This window comes from Neovison vison, chromosome 7 (assembly GCF_020171115.1).
Source record: "Neovison vison isolate M4711 chromosome 7, ASM_NN_V1, whole genome shotgun sequence".
NCBI classification, from domain to species: Eukaryota; Metazoa; Chordata; class Mammalia; order Carnivora; family Mustelidae; genus Neogale; species Neogale vison.
In genome coordinates this window covers 190,332,227-190,348,586 of record NC_058097.1, presented here as the reverse complement: position 1 = coordinate 190,348,586, position 16,360 = coordinate 190,332,227, and the positions used below count along the sequence as shown (strand labels likewise).

Here is a 16,360-nt window from a genome sequence, read left to right as displayed (position 1 = left end):
TGCCTGACTGGGCTCCCAGGACTCTAGGATTGCTTGACCTGAGCTGAAGGCAGGCATTTAATGGATTTACCCACCCAGGGGCTCCTAAAGTGTCTCTCCCACCCCATTAAAGATTTTGTTTATTTATTTATTTGACAGAGAGAGCACTCCAAAGAGGGAACACAAGCAGGGGCAGTGGGAGAGGGGGAAGCAGGCTCCCTACCGAGTAGGGAGCCCATGTGGGGCTTGATCGCAGGACCCCTCAGATCATGACCTGAGCTGAAGGTAGATGCCTAACCGCTGAGCCACCCAGGTGCCTCTTAAAATGTCTTTCAAGTAGAGGTTTCCTTACAGAATTAATCAGCAGAACTATTACATAGTTTCTAATTTCTGCTGTGTAATGGAGGCTGTGTGTGTATATGTTCATTTTAAACTTACTTGAATTCCAGAACTGTAAAATTTTTCAAGAATGTTTTATATGTGTCATAAAATTCATATTAACATTTTTTCTGCTAAGGATTCTCCTGAAAATTTTATCTGCTAGGCCAGAGGGATAAATATCAAAAATTTCTGAGGCATTGGGCATGGGTTTTTTTTTTTTTTTTCCTTCAGACTGACCATTGTTTTACCTTTTTTTTTTTTTTTTTTAAAGTAAGCTCTATACCTGTTGTGGGGCTTGAACTCACAACCCTGAGATCAAGAGTCCCATGCTCTACTGGCTGAGCCAGCCAGATGCCCCTGATTGTTTTTTAAAAAATTTATTATACAGAGAACATGGATTTTGTAAATATAAAAAGTAACATTAAAATTAGAAATTTTTTTCCCCTCAAGGGATGAGAAAACCTAGTTAGGGGAAACTGTGAGTACTGCATAAGTTATTTCAGTTTCTAAAATGATGAAAGCATTTTATATCTTAGAACTTTGTGAAGTTCTGATGGAACCCTCTAGCAGCTGACCTCCCCACTTTAAGGGAAATAGACTCACTTTCAGAACAGGCTTTTGAATTGTAATATTTTGATTTTTCTTTTCCTCCACTTAGAAAATAATGGCAGCAAATACAAGGAAAAATGGTGAGCTCTAGTTCAGAGACTACAGCGAGATCTGATGGATCTCACTTAATTTTAATATGCCACTTTGGGATGTGTTCATAGGTACAGAGTGGCTTTAGAAGGAACTGTTCACTAACTTTCTGACCTCCGTGGACTGCCAACTCTTCTTTTAACAGCTGTGTTCAGCTTTGACAAAATGGAGTTGAATATCACTTTTGCCCCATGTTGAAACTCCACTGATAGTTTATTTTCAAGTTGGGAAATGTCTTTCGTTTGGGGATTATACAAAATGAAGTTTTTTGGTTCCAAAGCTGTTTAATTTTAGAGTGTTACACTTTTAATTTTGGAAGGTCAGTAGTCTCCATTTACATGACATTGCTACTCTTCAGCAAAAGAATCACTAAATTAGAAATTGTCACCACTTTCTCATTGTTCTTTTACCTTTTTTTTTTTTTTTCCTGTGAGATTGAAGCAAGCTGTCACTGAGACTGGGGGAATGTGTGATATTTGGGCGATAATGTGGGGTAACTAAGAGTCTACAGTGAGTAGACTGTCTTTTTTAACCCAATATTATTTGGACATCTTTTAAGTTTTTGCTAGTTTGTTTTGTACAGATAATTTACTGTAGGCTTTTCTCAGTTTCTTTGTGCTTGTAGCTTTTGTGTGTGGAAAACTTTCCTCTTTTCCTTCAGTCCCCTCCCCCCTCACTACCATCACATAGCTTGGCTACTATTTCTTTCTCTCCTGCATGATTTCTGTTTGTGTGATGCTGCCAGTTACCATTGCTAAATTGGTGGGATATTACTAGTGAGAAACACCTCTGTCTCCTGTTGGCCGCCTGCCTGATTCTGAATGCTGCTGTCTGAGCAAGAATATTAGGGGTCTGGAGGCCACCTGCCTGATTCTGAATGCTGCTGTCTGAGCAAGAATATTAGGGGTCTGGAGAGTGAAAGGAAGTCAAGGTAATGGTGACAAGCAACTTGAAAATGTTTAACTGACATCATCAGCTAGCTGGTTATTAACTGCATATTGAAGCAATACTGTGTTGTCATCATATAGTCCTTTTAAGCCTTAGAGCAGGTTTTTCAACAAGGATGTTTCACTGGAGGTTGTTTATGTGGTAAAATACTATTCCTTAAGTCCGTAGTTCTTAGATGGCTAGAGCAAGAGGAGTAAGCATTGCATTTTTCTTTTGTCAGCCCTTCCCTGCTCATGGTCCAATTTCTGTTTGTCATTTAGTGCACAGTTTCTCATGAAGCTTTTTCTATCCATCCATTCCAATACTGTATCGTAGGATATTATTTAGCATTTACTAGACACATTTTTTTCGTTTCAGCAAGATTTTTAAGCTTTCTTGAGCATGGAGATTGCTTTACTGCTTAGTGTATTATACAACTTAAAAAATTTTTTTAAAGATTTTATTTATTCATCTGTCAGAGCACAAGCAGAGGAGCAGCAGGCAGAGGGAGAAGCAGGCTCCCCGCTGAGCAAGCACCTGATGTGGGACTCGATCCTACCTAAGACCATGGTCTTAGGTCTTAGCCACCATGGTGTCCCCCCCAAAAAATTTTTTTAAGTATGCTTTAGGCCTAATGTGGGGCTTGAACTCACGACCCTGAGATCAAGAGTCACATGCTTTCCTGACTGAGCCAGCCAGACACCTTGTGTATTATATAACATTGGAGGAGTTAAGCACACAGTCCCTACACTAATTATACTCTGTGATCTAACCCTTCTTGTAACAGCTTATTGGACCAGAGGTAGACGCTTAACTCAAGCAGGGCAAATCCATTCTCCTAGGAATTTGAGGTTATGACTGAGATTTAAGTCTGTCAGTCTGTCTTTTTTTTTTTTTTTTTCTTTAAGATTTTATTTATTTATTTGAGAGAGAGAACACAAGCAGGGAGGAGGGCCAGAGGGAGCCCAGTGCAGGGGACTCCATCCCAGAACCCTGGGATCATGACCTGAGCCAAAGGCAGATGTTTAACCATGTGAGCCAGCCAGGCACCCTGAGATTTAAGTCTTTAGAGAACAAACAGATAACCTAAAAGCATAGAACATGAAACATAGGGGCGCCTGGGTGGCTCAGTGGGTTAAAGTCTCTGCCTTCGGCTCAGGTCATGATCCCAGGGTGCTGGGATCGAGGCCCGCGTCGGGCTCTCTGCTCAGCGGGGAGCCTGCTTCCCCCTCTCTCTCTGCCTGCCTCTCTGCCTACTTGTGGTCTCTCTTTGTCCAATAAAAATAAATAAAATCTTAAAAAACAAAAACATGAAACATAATCATGTGTCAGGAAGCAGTGAAAGCAGTGAAGGCCAGTCTGCAAGGAGGGATAATTAAGTAGATTCATCCTGAAAGAAGTATAGATGAGAAATGCACTTCTGGAGAGAAAGGCAGCCATCTGCGTGCAGACTAGAAACCTCAGTGCTTAAACCCTTCCCGAGTATGGCCTGTTGTACTTTCTGCCTTTGGATTCTTTGAGATACTCTGGTATCCTTTCAGTTAATTCCTTTTTTTTTTTTTTGCTTAGGCTAGGTTGAAGGTTTCTCTTAGTTACAACCAAAAGCTTTGAAAAGAGTATAGAGCTCTATCTAACATTTCTTAAATTCATTTGAATTTTAGAATAGTCAGGCCTAGGATTATGGTCATGGCTCTTTGGAAGATTGCCCTTTTTCCCCAGTATGCGTCCCCCACCCCCTGTACTCCCTTAGGCTGCTTGAGGGCTTGGCTCCTCTGTCTGTGGTCTAGATTTCCACCTATGTTGTAGCTTTTGGTTTATAGAGTGTTCTCTGGTGCTTTGCCAAATCAAGATTAAGATTTTCTTTTTACATGTTTTAAATGATTGCTTAGTTTATTTAGTTTCTTTGCTTAGATTATTCATTTTTTTCAGCATATATGACTGATAATAAAATAATAACTGCTATTTCAGTTAGGTACTTAAGGTGAGTCATCATTTTAAAATAATTTTTTGTGAGGCATATGGATTAAGTTCTTTTCTAGTTGAGTAACACGTTTGTTTTAGTTCCTGATTGTTTCCTCTTAAGGAAGGTTGATGGACTTGAATGGGATACAATAATGTGAGTTGAATGGCAGTTGAGACTTTAAACAAAGGGTAATGGTGAGTGGCTGTGTGCCCAGTTGATGGCGTCTGTCTGGTCTGGGCTCAGTTAGTAACTTGATGAATGATCTGGAATAGGAGCGTCACAGGGGTGTTCTTCTCTTTGAGAAATGTTAAAGAGGGAGAGAGGAAGCTCTGAGAAAGATCTTGAGTTTAAGGCTTCTAATTTTTTTCTTCCTGTGATCATTTGGTATTTATTAAGTTGAAGGACTTTCTTCCAGAAAAATGCAAAAGTTATCTGTGATGTTAAGGAACAGGAATTAAGAGACTAGAGACAGCTTTGAAATGTGGGTTAGCATACAACCAGGAAGGAGTGAATTTGCGGGGTAGAAAGAACTGGAAGACATTATTTCACAATGGAGGCCAACTGAATTGTTGTGACTGTGTACCTAACCAGTATTGCCCCTTCATGGAGTGCATGTATGATATTGAGCTTAATGCTCTGCAGAGAGGAAGTTTTATTGTCCTCAGAGGTATTGGACCCTTGGACAAAGTTAGAGACTTGATAAATACTTTTTAAATATTCCACGTTTGGTTGAATGTCACTTTAATTTGTTTTGAGACCGTTCAATACGGAGGAATAGGAAGAAAATCTTTTAAAATTGTAATTCTAAGAATTTTGTTTTTTCACATCATTGTCTTTTGAAGATAATCAGTACTTCAAGGAGTTTTCTGGAAAAGATGTAAGCAGCTTCCCATTGAAAGACATTAAGTTGGTAAGATTTGTGCTGTACAGGCCTTTGTGTACCTCTGTAATCTTGAAACCTCATATTGTATATTGGCTGAAAAAAATCAGAAGGCTCTTAGACAATCCTGATTCTGGCTGTTTTCTCTAGCTCCAGAGAATAAGAAAAGGGAATCTGATACTGCTGGCAGCCTGTGCTCTCTTGCTTTTCTGGGCCAAGAAATGCATTTAAAAATAAAATCAAGGAAATTGTAAACCAGTAGTAAAAATGAATAAAGCACCCAGGAGTTTGCTTCCTCTCATGTCGTGTGGCCTGAGTCTCTCTCTTTTCAAGCCTTTAGGCTGGTATTAAACTAATATGGCAAAACTGTGTTCTGGCTTTGTCCTTCTGTGCTTCCCCTTTAAGATTTACGGGAAATAATCATGGAAAGACACCATGTTTATTATTTATTTGTTTATGTCATATACTGTTTCTATTTAATACCCTCTGGATACATTTACAAGTGCAATTTAAAAAAAAAAAGCCTGCACACTTCTTTATTGAAATCCAGTGCTATTTTTATTTATTTATTTATTTATTTAGATTTATTTATTTGACAGAGAGACATCACAAGTAGACAGAGAGGCAGGCAGAAAGAGAGGGAAGCAGGCTCCCTGCTGAGCAGAGAGCCCGATGCGGGGCTCGATCCCAGGACCCTGAGATCACGACCTGAGCCGAAGGCAGAGGCTTAACCCACTGAGCCACTCAGGCGCCCCTATTTTTATTTATTAATGTTCATTTGTCTGGTGTAACTTTGCTCTGGCCTAAGTAAAACCTAGAGAAAGACTTGCTTCTGTTCCAAGAAGCATACAACTTAGAAAAATGTTTTCTTTTGAATTCTGACTGCTCCAACTTCTGTGAACAAACCAGATCCACAGATCAGTTTGTAAACGATCTGTTTTCTTAAGGTATCTTCTAACAGAATGGGTCTCAGAGGAAGCTGAGTGGCAGCACACATTTAGCTGGGAGTAGCAGTTCATCTCCCTGACATCTATCCCCTTTGTCCACACAGCAGTTTTGGAAGCAGGCTTGGAATTTAAATGTACACTTCTCTGTTCTGGTCCAGTTTGTCTTCTTTAATCCATTTTACTTACTACATTTTGTATGCTGATGTATTTCTAATATAATCGTATAGAAACTTGCTTTGGAGAACTCTGAAGTCTTGATGGGAGAAGTTCTAAATATTTGTAAGCAAAATGGTGATCTTGAAAGAAATAGCATACATAGGTCGCTGAAACTATTGAGTCTGTATTTGTTTTGTGAATGGGGGAAGGTTAAGACTTGAATATATTGAATATATTTAATTCTTTTGCAAGAGAGTCACTAAACAGTTTCTGATATTTCTTCAACATTGTATACTACATGATAATATTTCTTGAAGATAGCTTGCTGAAGAAAAATTCAATCAGGCTTTCTGAATTGCCAGATCCAGAACATCAAAAAATGCTTTGGACCCCCCCCCCCCAAAAAAAAGCCTGCTGGATCCACCCCCAGGAATCCTAGTGGGTCCCCATGGTAACAGCCTCCTTGCTTACAACTTGTCACTGTGTAACTGTCACTGGAGTTCAGAGAAAAGCCAGTATATCAAGAACTGTGTGGCATTAACTACTCCTTGATAAAATGCTCTTGCACATTTGAAAGGAGACAGAAATAGACAGTTAAAGGTTTTAATTTTTGTGTTCCATTAATTAGATGCTTTAAAAAGCTGCCTAATTATGGTAAGGTGCAGCAGTGGGAAGGTGGGCAGGCATAGGAGGAAGCCATAGGCTCAGAAGGTTAGAATCTTTAGAGATTTTTCTTCTCTAATCCTTTCATTTTGCAAATGAGATAAGTGAAATGCCTTACTTAGGTTCATAGAATAGCGGAAGCAAGATTCCAGCCCAGGCCTTCTAAATTTTCCAGCATAATGCTCTCTTGTCTCTACTCACACCTTGGGTTTACTATGTCTCTACTTTTCATAAATGAAATCTCAATTTCTGAGGTTAGGAAAGGACCTTAGAGGTTATGCAGAGAAACTTTCTACCCAGCAAAGGAGTCCCTTCTGCACCATCTTGGGCAGGCAGCCTCTGCCTCTTCCCTGAGGTGGGGTTATATCTTCAGTTAGCAAGAATCCCACTGCCTGAGTTCAGAGAAGATAGTTTTATGTGGGAAATTTTAAAGCTTATATGCTTTATTTTTCTCCTCTAATAAAATAGCAGTTGAAAACCAGACCTGAATGTTTTTCATTAACCTTTTTAGCTCCATTTAAGTCTTGCTTGTCAGTCGTGACAAGGCAGATAATTCTTTAAAAGAATTATGTCCTGCCTAAACCCTACAACTTTGAAAAAGCAATGCCATATTTGGAACAAGCTTGTCTTCTAAGGGGTGGAAGGGAAGAGATTGATAAATACTATATTCAGCTTAAAGTATTTTATAAGATGCTAAATAACATGAAATTGATTATAAGCTAGAGTATCCAAAGAGGCCTCAATATATTTTAAAAGCAAAATCAAAGCCAAATAGGCAAGTGGGTTTGTATTTTTGTGGTGCATTTATGAATGCTTTTGTATAGAGTAGTGAGTTTTGGGTTCAGAACCAACATTTTTTTTTTTAAGATTTTTTATTTATTTGACAGAGAGAGATCACAAGTAGGCAGAGAGGCAGGCAGAGAGAGAGAGAGAGAGAGGAGGAAGCAGGCTCCCTGCTGAGCAGAGAGCCCAATGCGGGACTCGATCCCAGGATCCTGAGATCATGACCTGTGCCGAAGGCAGCGGCTTAACCCACTGAGCCACCCAGGCGCCCCCAGAACCAACATTTTTAAAGCAATTATTAATCACGTATGCCAAAAAAGCAGTTTCTGGTCTGTTTTTTGGCTGTACAGTCATCAAATGCCTTTGTCAGAGAGGGTTAGAGCTTTTATTTCCCTTTTCCTCTTTCACAATTGCTTGAAAGGTAGTAATAGGTAAACATCTAAGATTATAAGCTTCCGGGGTGCCTAGCTGCCTTAGGCAGTGGAGCACGTGACTCTTGATCTTGGGGTCATGAGTTCAAGCACCACGTTGAGCCGTAGAGCCTACTTACAGAAAAATTATTAGCCTGACTAAATTATCATTAAACTAGTTACCATGTGGTATAAAGCAAAAAAAAAAAAAAAAAAAATTATTAGCCTGAGATTTTTTTTTTAAATACCTTTTAAGAAAAGCACACTTGCATATTTTCTAAGATATACAGAAATGTTTTCAGTTTCTCATAACACAGATATTTTTTCCTCGAAGAATTTACCATACCTAAAAATGGAGAATTTGGCTCCAAGATTAACTTTTCTTTTTGTCTTACCAGAAAATTAAAGTGAAAATGCTGTTGGCAGTCTTTTGCTGTCTTGACTTCAACACAGTAGAGAATGCTATAATGAAAATGTGGCTGAGTTTTTAATATTCTGGAATTTCATGACCACCAGCACTTGTTGTGCAGCCAAGGTAATTAAGGTAATCAAATATTTTAGTCATTAGTAGGTATGGCCTGGCTCTTAAAAGAAATCTCTGATCCTAACTTTATGCCCCGTGCCCTTTTCCTTTTTACTCTAAAAACATACTTAGTTATTCTGGCTCTTAATTTGACCAATGAATTTTTCGCACAAAAGTTCATTTGCAAAATTTTTCTTGATGAGAAAATATGCCAAATTATAGTGTAATGAAAGAAATTGTTAGACTTCATATTGACAGGGGAGGGAGGAGAGACAGACGGGTGGGATGGAAGAAGAGAGATATGGTTGCATCCTTACCATTTGGTAGACAAGAAAACTTGGGGTGTTAGGAACTTCACAGAGAAGAGTAACTTATTTAGGTCATCCATCTATTAAGTAGTAGCACAGTGCTGGTCTACCAGTCCACACTGCAGATGCTGTGCTCTTTTCCTGTACTCTTAATTTTTTTTTTAATATTTTATTTCTTTATTTGACAGAGAGAGATCACAAGTAGGCAGAGAGAGAGGAGGAAGCAGGCTCCCTGCTGAGCAGAGAGCCCGATGTGGGACTCGATCCCAGGACCCTGAGATCATGACCCTAGCTGAAGGCAGCGGCTTAACCCACTGAGCCACCCAGGCGCCCCTAATTTTTTTATTTTTAAAGATTTTATTTATTTATTTGACACAGAGAGAGAGAGAGAGAGAGAGAGAGAGAGCACAAGCAGAGGGAGTGGCAGGCAGAGGGAGAGGGAGAAGCAGGTTCCCTGCTGAACAGGGAGCCCAATGTAGGGCTCTATCTCAGGATCATGACCTGAGCTGAAGGCAGATGCTTAATAGGCTGAGTCATCCCCGTGCCCCTTCCTGTGCTTTTCTTACTTGTTGAGGCCCAGTCTCATAGCAGTAATGAAATTATTTTGTAGCCACTCCTTTTCAATGTGGTAGTATAATTTTTAACCATTAAATCAATGTTGTAAATTCAGTATCTCATTCTAGAAGTTCTTAGGTTGAGAGAGTTATGAAAGTGGATACATCTGTTAACTGCCCTGATGTAAGGTATTTTTTTGTGTACCTTAACTAAACTGTTTACCTGTTTCTTTACCGAAAAATGGGAGTAATTTACCCCCTAACAGAAGTGGCATGGAAATGTGATTTTAACGTAGGTAGCATTCACAGCATCCTCAAGTTTTTCTAAGGAAATGCATGGATCATACTGAAGTTCCTATTGGCAGATAGGTGGAGATAACCCTCTTATGGGTCATTTAAGAGATCAGAAAAGTGGATGTTACAGCTTTATTTGGTTCCCTAGTGAGACTTGATGTGACATTAAAGATTGTCATCTCCTCCCACCACCCCCTTTTAAAATCTAGTCATTCTCTCCCAGCTCTCATGCCCTGCAGCCATCCTTTTGGCTCTGATAATTACTTGATTTTTTTTTTTTTTTAAAGATTTACTTACTTGAGAGAGAGTGCAAGGGAGAGGGAGAAGGAGAATCTCAGGCAGACTCCCCACTTATTATGGAGCTCGATTTCATGACCCTGAGATCATGAACTGAGCCAAAATCAAGTTGGGTGCTCAACCGACAGAGCTATCAGGTGTCCCAGAAAATTACTTCTTGATTCTAAGCAGCCACAGTCCATGAGCTCCTTGAGAACAGAGGCAAAGAGAACCCTGGTCTCTCCAGGGGGCGTTTCAGTCGATGCCATATTTACCAAGCAGTCTGTCTGGTCTGTGACCATGTCCTCTTTTGTCTGGGCCCACATGAAAGAGTGTCCCAAATGCTATCTTGATACATATCCTCACTAGCAGTCTTGTTTTTTTAAGCCTCCGTTTACAGGTTGATTCACAGTAGGGGAGTCATGTTCAGAAACTTTTCCCGATAGCCTGAATTTTCTCGTCTTTCATCTCTTTGCTTCTATTTATGTTCTTGGTACCTCTTCCTTGAGCTTGCACCTTCTGCATAGTTGACTCTATTATATCATCTTTGGGGCTGCAGAATAAAGTTGGAAGATTTTAAAGTTAAAGTTCCCAGAATAATGTAGTCGCCCACATTGCACATATGTCACATTTTGAGTTTACTAGTTAAGCCTCTAAATATGTGCTTTATATACAGTATGTGCAGTGTGATGACTTAGGTTGCCATGAGAACCTAAAAATTTTAGGCTTAAATTGTTCAGCAACAGACACATTTTCCCCTTATTGTCTTAGATGGAGACTGATTTCTTCTTTTGTCTAATATACCTTTTACAAATTGAGATATTCTCAATATATTGTCTCTTGCTAACAAGAGATGGGTAGCTTCTTTGATTGCCTGTTATCAGTCTTCCATGCTCTAGTTTTTTTGCTCTGTGCTTGTCTCTTACTATTTTCTTTGCTACAGGATAGAATTAGAAGTAGGATACTAGAAACTTTTACCTTTTAAAAAAGTGCACCTAGTATGAGAAGAACTATATAGTGGGAAATCCCTAACACACCTGAGGAATTCTGGTCTCATGTTAAGCCTCCTGAGATGAGCTATAGTGATAATGTTTGCTTGAGAACCTTTTTTTTTTTTTTAAAGTATTTTAATGCTTGGAATACTGAAAAAATAAAAATAAAGTATTGTAATGTTATTCTGTCATCTGAAAACAATTCAGGTTTAGTTTGAATCGAAATAAGTTATTTTGAGGGGCGCCTGGGTGGCTCAGTGGGTTAAGCCACTGCCTTCAGCTCAGGTCATGATCTCAGGGTCCTGGGATCGAGTCCCACATCGGGCTCTCTGCTCGGCAGGGAGCCTGCTTCCTCCTCTCTCTTTCTCTCTGCTTGCCTTTCTGCCTACTTGTGATCTCTCTCTGTCAAATAAATAAAATCTTAAAAAAAAAAATTTTAAATTAAAAAAAAAAAGAAAGAAATATGTTATTTTGAGTAATTTTTGGCCAAGGTAACTTGTTTATTCTTGACTGGGTTTAGTCATGAGGACTCCCTTTTTGGACCATGAAGTACAAGAGATAAAAGGATGTTAGAAGTAGAACATACTTTAGGGCGCCTGGGTGGCTCGGTGGGTTGAGCCGCTGCCTTCGGCTCAGGTCATGATCTCAGGGTCCTGGGATCGAGGCCCGCGTCGGGCTCTCTGCTAAGCAGGAAGCCTGCTTCTCTCTCTCTGCCTGCCTCTCCATCTACTTGTGATTTCTCTCTGTCAAATGAATAAATAAAATCTTTAAAAAAAAAAAAAAAAAAGTAGAACATACTTTAAAAAAAAAAAAAAAGAAGTGGAACATACTGTATATTATTTAGTGTTAAATCTATTTTGGGTCATGGACCCCCTTTTGAAAATCTGGTAAAAAGTAATGGACCTGTTTCCTGTAAACAGAAGTAAAATATGACCCTTGAACAACGCAGAGATTAGGAATGTGCTGACCTGGCACAGTAGAAAACCCACTTAAAACTTTTGATGCTCCAGAAACTTTACTAATAGACTGCTGTTGACTGGGAAGCCTTACTGATAATATAAACATTTAACACATATTTTGTATATGTATTATATACTGAATTCTTAAAATAAACTAAACTATAGAAAAAATGTTACTAAGAAAATCATTAAGGAAGAGATGATGTATTTATAGTACTATACTGTTATCAAAAAAAAATGAAGTAAGTGGATCTGTGCAGTTTAAACCCATGTTGTTCAAGGGTCAGCTGTGCATAAATTTACATATATATGTAAAATTTTGCACATAATATAAGGGAGTTTATGGAATATCCATGAACTATCCATGAATTCTGCAGTCAGATGCTCTACCACTGAGCTATACCCCCTATCCATGAATTCTGAATCCTTAGATACAGACTGCTGTTGTACTGTTTTTCACTTGAGGAAAGGGGAAATGAGAAAGAAATAACTAGCGCAAGGCCACACTATAGGTGTTGATAGTCATTTTGATTTTGAGGTTATACTGTAATCACCTTGGTATGTACAGTTGTGGTCTTTTGCATTGTGTTCTTCATTTTTACTTCCTTGTCCTCACATAAATAACCTCAGTGAAGTATGTAATAAATAATTCAAGCTGTGCAGCATATTAATTTCGTAATAAATTACTTATTGGGAAGTCAAAACAGGCTGCTCAGAAAAACTAAATACATTTAAACCACTGTGTATAATAAAGACAGTTTTAATCTCTTAAAATGTTGAACACTTGCATGTCTCTCTTGTTAGACATGAAAAGTGCCTCTGGTGCCTCTACTGGAATCCTGATGTGTTCTTTTTCAGTGTATCAGACAGTGTAGACAAGGCTCTGCCTTGCACTAGGAGATCTAGGTAGTGGGATTGAGAGGTCAGGTTTGCTGTCATTTAGCATTTTTTGTTCATCATCACTACATTACCTACAAGGGGCAAAGGAAAAATGTCAAAATTCCAAATGGTTAGTTTGCTGATAAAATATATTAGAACAAGTAATTATGGCGGATATGTTTTTTCTGGATAATTTGAAGAGTTTTCTTAAGTTTCAGAGAAAATGCCTTCCTGGGGGGCTTCCTAGTGTATTTGTGTATTTATGCCCCGTAAGCTTGGGCTCATGCACACATATCAGACAATTCAGTGATGGGAAGGAACAAGGCAGGGCTCTCTTCTTTGTAGCTCTCCTTCATGGCCGAATGACTGGCAGTATTTTGTAATCAAAGATCTCAGAGTATATCAACATCAACATTTTTTTTTCTTTTTTTTAAGAGAGCATGGGGGTGGGTCAAGGGGCAGTGGGGGAGAGAGAGAGAGAGAGAAATATCATCTTATGCAGGTTCCTGCCCAGTGTGTAGCCTGTCACAGGGCTCAGCCTCAAGACTCTGAGAGCATGACCTGAACCAGAATCAAGAGTTGGACATTTACCCAGCTGAGCCACCAGGCACCCCCCCCCCTTTTTCTCCTTCTTTTAAAGGTGATGTAAAAAATCCCTCAAAAGGCTAGGCAGAGATATCTGAGATATAAGAATATGATCCTGAAAGTACGGTAAGAGAGATGATGATATAGAGTGGATGCTGAGTTACAGTCTGAATTCATTTCTCTTTTTAGAATATATTTTCTCTGAAGTCGGCAAAAACTATACTTTTTTTTTTTTTAACTTTACAGTTTTAAATTACAGACTCAAGGAATTTCAGAAATGGAGGGACCTTAGAAATCATCTAGTTCAAATACTATAACCTCATGTTTAAGATAATGGTGGGGGCCCTTAGTGGAAGTGCTGGTAGGTGGGACCTGTGGAAGAACATCTAGGTCTGTCTTTCCTGTTTTTTTCTGAATTTGTATAGTGTTTATGGTTGGTACCCCACACTTTAGCACTAGTCAGATGGTATCAGCCTTTATTATCTCATGTATAAATCTTGCCTCAAGACTAGGTATTAAGTGTTGGGAGTCAGTGATTATGGTTGTTGTTTGTTCTATGGCCTTTGTAAAACTGAATAAGACAGTACTTGGTTAATACTCGATGGATTCATTACAAGCTACAGTAGGGCATCCTTGAACCAATCAGCCATGCATTTTTTTAATCTTGGGAGAGCTCACTCTGGCCAGAAATTGAGCTTTTCATACACTTCACATTGAGATGAATCTGGATGAATGGTTCTAAGCAAAGTAATTTTTGGAAAGAAAAAATATTTGGCTTCTGATTATATGAACCAGCATCTTGGGAAACTACGGTTTTAAAAATTTAATCAGAGGAGTGCCTGGGTGGCTCACTTGGTTGACTCATGATTTTGGTTCAGGTCCTGATCTTGGGGTCATTAGATCTAGCCCCGCATTGGGTTCCACACCTGGTGGAGGAGTCTGCTTGAGATTCTCTCCCTCTGCCCCTCCCCCTGAAATAAAAAAATAAATCTTTTTAAAAATTACATGAGAATTTATTTTGACTTGTACCATCCGCTGTCTCTTCCCTCCCTACCCCCCACCCCGACCCTAAAACATAGTCTTAAAGTTGGAATGAGATCTTGATTCTGAAAACAGCAAAGGGCCAGTGAAGGTTTAGGGTGTTCACACAAATGGGATATAACCTTTTTTCTCATGTTCAGTTTAATAATCTAAATGATAAATTAAGCCTCACTGCTACTGTTGATCTAGTGAGAATCTGACCTAGTAAAGTTTCACACTGTCTTTTCTGTTTCCATGCTGGGGGATTCTTGGTGTAAGTGACTGAGATTATTGCGAAGTTCCTTGACTGAAATAGAATCTCTCAAACCCTTCTTCAAGTACCAGCCTGTGTGTTTCTGGTTTTTGTCTGGAGCATGTGAGCAGAAGCATGTGTGTGAGATAATTGGGCTTTTACTAATGGACCCCTTTCAGCAACCATGTATGGGTAAAGCTGTTCAGGTCCCTGCTCCTCCCTCTCTGAGCACAGAGCAGAATCTGTTCTGCTGAAGCTGCTGTTCCACTTTTCAGCTTTCTATATTTGTACAGCAACAGCAGGAGCAGCCCACTAGCTAGGCGGCGTAGCTGCCCTGTGCACCCATATTGGCTCAGGCCTGAGCAGGGCATGCAGTTTGTGTTCTTAACGTGCGTCCATCTGTCTGTCTGTGTACATTTCTGTGGAGGCCTGAGGTTTTCGAGTGAAAGAGGTGATCTGTTTGTCTTTTCTGTTTTGTCAATTTTAAATTGTAGAGAATGTCTCAGGATCTTGGGGATGGGACAAGGAGGCAAAATTTGTATTATTTAATGAAGTATGTTTTAGGGAGGAAAGCCAAACTGGTAAAAATACAGGTTCAGAAATGGTCTTTGGGTTCTTTTAGAAACTTACCTTTTCAAAGAAATAGTCTTTTTTTTTCCTTTTATTTTTTACTGATGTCAAAGATCAGTTCTTCGGGGTAGAAATGAATTCCTTGTTTGGCACACAAATTTCCTGATACAAAATTTGAGTAGAAAAGACTGAGACACCTCCACCTCCTTAAGAAATGATTTTGTACACATCTTTTTGGAAGAGGGTGTAGCAGGAGCTAAGTCACTTAACACAGCTCTTTGCTGGGAAAGGAACTGTGGGAAGTGCCCTGTTTTGGGCTTTGTAGCTAGTGTCCTATGCTGTGTTGGGCGGATTCAGAGTGCTTTGTAAAGTTTGGCCTTACAGAGGGCTTGCAGTGTTTTTTGGTGTCATGTCTATTTAAGGAATAGTAGGGGATGTGACATGTACACAGATTTCAGGCTATTTTCAAAGAGTATTGGGTTCGTTATTCTGTTTTTAAAGGATCACTTTCTTGGTTTGTTATGAGATACTCTGTAGAAATGAATTGTTCACTTTTGATCAACTTCGGTCTAAATTTAAGTTTGTTTCTTTGTTTTACACTTTCCTTTTACTCCCCTCCCCCACCATGAGTCATAAGCATGCAGAGTTGGGAATAGAACTTGTCAGCTGAGTAAGGATGAGACAGTTCTCTGCACATATTTGTTTGCTGTGGCCGAGGAAGAGAGAAAGGGACTAAATGCTGGAGAAACACAGTTCCCTGAGGCAGCTTTTTCCTATGGCTGTGTGGTATGGTTGGAGAGTTCATGTGACTATTTGCTGATAGATTCTGGCTTTGAATCACTTTAGGAATCTGTTTAGTGACTTGTCCATTGTTGGCTTTGGCATATGTATTTGTTTAGAGTTTGAGACCTGATGAGGAGCCTCTGGTAGGTCCTGCATACTTAATGATTTTCTAAAATTCTGTTGAGTGTGGCTTTAAATTGGCTTTACCCTCCCTTTCTTGGCAGCTATTAGTGCCCATCTCATTTTACCATCCTGATGTTTTCCCATTTATACTATGAATCACTATACACCCTCTGTCAGGGCTGTCGTTGGAGATTAAAATCAGTGGCAGCTTTTTGATTTTACAGCTTAACTTCAGTAAAGGACACTGGCTACCATGTCTCAATTTATGTTTTCCCTTTGTTTTTGATATTTTAAAAAATATGTATATATAATTTCCCTGGCCTCGTTTTATTTTTTTTTTTTTCAGTGCATGTATTTTGAAAGCTTCCACAATTTTTGGAGGGTATGATGGAGGTAATAAATGTTTACAAATAAATAAGTAAATGCCCTTAGGACAAGTGGTTCAGGGTGCCT

General features: G+C 39.2%; 1 protein-coding gene across 5 annotated transcripts in view; it reads left to right on the top strand.

Moving 5' to 3' along the window:
• The window catches only part of CELF1 (CUGBP Elav-like family member 1), a 75,643-nt gene that overhangs the window by 11,150 nt on the left and 48,133 nt on the right, over positions 1 to 16,360 (top strand). For 3 of the 5 annotated variants that reach the window (XM_044259297.1, XM_044259296.1, XM_044259291.1), the window contains exon 1: positions 8,187 to 8,323. The exons of the other annotated variants lie outside the window; for them this stretch is intronic. The gene's annotated coding sequence lies outside the window, so the exon portion shown is untranslated. Of the gene's footprint in view, positions 1 to 8,186; positions 8,324 to 16,360 lie in introns of those variants that run through there. 5 annotated transcript variants of the gene reach the window in all.